The sequence below is a fragment of the Eulemur rufifrons genome, chromosome 15, assembly GCF_041146395.1.
Source record: "Eulemur rufifrons isolate Redbay chromosome 15, OSU_ERuf_1, whole genome shotgun sequence".
NCBI classification, from domain to species: Eukaryota; Metazoa; Chordata; class Mammalia; order Primates; family Lemuridae; genus Eulemur; species Eulemur rufifrons.
In genome coordinates, this window is record NC_090997.1 from 21,145,391 (window position 1) to 21,147,697 (window position 2,307).

At 43.3% G+C, this 2,307-nt stretch overlaps 1 non-coding gene across 1 annotated transcript; it reads left to right on the forward strand.

Annotated features, from left to right (window-relative positions):
* Positions 1–1,496: 1,496 nt before the first annotated feature.
* On the forward strand, positions 1,497–1,603 carry LOC138396105 (U6 spliceosomal RNA). The gene has a single exon (XR_011235585.1). It is a non-coding gene; the product is annotated as a U6 spliceosomal RNA (small nuclear RNA).
* Positions 1,604–2,307: the final 704 nt, after the last annotated feature.

The following is a 2,307-nucleotide window of genomic DNA, read 5'->3' on the forward strand; positions in this document are numbered from 1 at the left end:
GGTGGTAAGCTGTGGTGTCACGTGAGCCCAGTGAGAGTTGGAGGCAGGTAGAGAGGTCCCTTGGCAGGAGCTGTAGCTGTGGTGAGCTGCAGCTGTGGCCAGAAACACAGTGCTGAAGCCCGAAGAGGGCAGCAAAAGATATCCCAGCCACTCGCTCCTGCCCTCTGATCTTCGGTGCCTCCCATTGGATGAATATAATGTCCTGGCTGAACAGTCTGATCCTGGGTGATGCTGTCCCTAGGGATCAGCCTCCAGAACAAAGAGCAGGGCAGAGAAAGGCAGTATGATCCTTGATGGCAAGCACTGAGTTGGATTTACCTTTCTCTCCCCGACAGGACTTAGGGAGCACAAAGCTTGGCAAGAAGTAAATGCTTGTTAATTTAATTGCACTTTGTAGGGTTGGCTCTGCTCATCTAAATGAGTGTGTCTTGGGCATCAGTCACCTTCTGGGGATTCTGGTTCTTTATGGTCCCCAGGGAAACACAGTATCTTGTTCACAATGGTATTCCAGCAGCATGCTTGCTGCATGGTTACGTCTAATGAACATTTGCTAAACAATGAAAGGATTCTTTTGGCATACAGAATTTCCTTTCCTACCCATATGCAGAATTGTAATAGAGTAAAACATTTATGAACTTGGAACGTTGCAGTAAGTGGAAAGTTTTCATTGAAGTTGGGGTGGCATACGACAACTATTTTAATTTCCTTCCTTCTCTCTCCCTCAGGAATCTTTTTCTCTTAATGGTGGTTAAGAATAGTTGCATGTATGTCCTCTTTTACACTCTTCATAATGTGTTGTCTTCTCCCCAAACAATCATGTATTGGGAATCTCTTCGTATGGCTGGAGGGAGAGGAATTAAGTCACAGATATAGAATTTCCAATTAACATTGTCCTAGAAGAGGTAAAATCAATAAGAATTAAGAGGATTCCAGAAGAGGAAGAACAAGGAGACCTAGAGAGAGAGGGGTAAGGAGAGTAATTCTTGATATTAGATGGGTTTCCTTAATGGTTTGTGGAGATGAGATTTGTGCAAACAATCAAGGCTTACAGAATACATTTAATACATGCTCTAGACCTGTAAGGGCACTGAATTGAGAAAAGGCTGCAAGAGTTGTGTGGGCTAGGTTCTTCAAAAGGGAAGGGCACGGACTATAGGGGAGCTGAGTGCATGCCTTGTGACCCAGGAAAGGGAGAGGAGAGTACTGTTATAGTGTGGGCAGAGTCAGAGGAGTGTGGTTGAGGGGAGGCAGTTTGACTAGGAAACTCCTTGAAGATGAGTAACCATCCATTGTGCAGAGACAATGCTATGTTGAAAATTTTACTTTTTCCTCCTGGGCTCATATGGCTACTTTTCCCCCAGCTCCTTTGCATCTAGGTAGAGCTAGATGTCTGGTTTGGCCAAAGGGATGTGGGTGGAATTGATGTAGATCTTTTCTGTACCTGGCCCAGCAAAAAAATAGATTCTGCTTCATTTTGCCCTCTAATCAAGAATAGAGTGCTCGCTTCGGCAGCACATATACTAAAATTGGAACGATACAGAGAAGATTAGCATGGCCCCTGCGCAAGGATGACACGCAAATTTGTGAAGTGTTCCATAATAAAAAAAAAAAAAAAAAAGAATAGAAATATCCCCAAGATGGAATCACACAGGATTCCTGAATGTAGAGCCTTTGGTGAAAACTTAAAGGTGAGCACAAAGCAAAAACAGCCAGATGAAAAGTCCTCCATTCATATCACTGGACACTGTCCTCCTTTGAGTCCATGTTGCAATGGTGGGGACAGAGGTGGGGTGGAGAGAAATGTTAGTGACTATAATCAAAGTCTTGCTTTTCCCTTTTTGATACATTACAATTTCTGGGGTATTTTAGCAATGAAAAAATGCTTTCTTTTTTTGAAGATTTATAGGCTACTTCTATAGCTATGATTGAATATCAAAGCAAAATCAGAATGGTGGTTTCTCCAGGATGAGTCAGCCTGACCTTATAAGGTGCTTCCCTGGAAGGGATAAGCAAAGGACTTGTGTAAGTTCTTTAGGCCAAAGGCTACTGCATCTATCCAAAGCAGTTCGCGAAAAGTGCCTTCCCTTCCTCACTATTGTCTAAGGATCATGTCTGGTCTGAAACTTGGTGGAAGATTGGTGTTGGCATTAGGAGTGATGCACCTTACCCCTAGGTTCATAAACCAAGCTGTGAATGTGGCTAGAAAGGAAATTAAAGGGCTGAGTAGAGTGTTTCTAAGGACCATGGGTCAGATAACCTCTCTCCTTCAAAGCCTGTTCCCTTTCCTGAAATGGACCTTCTATTATA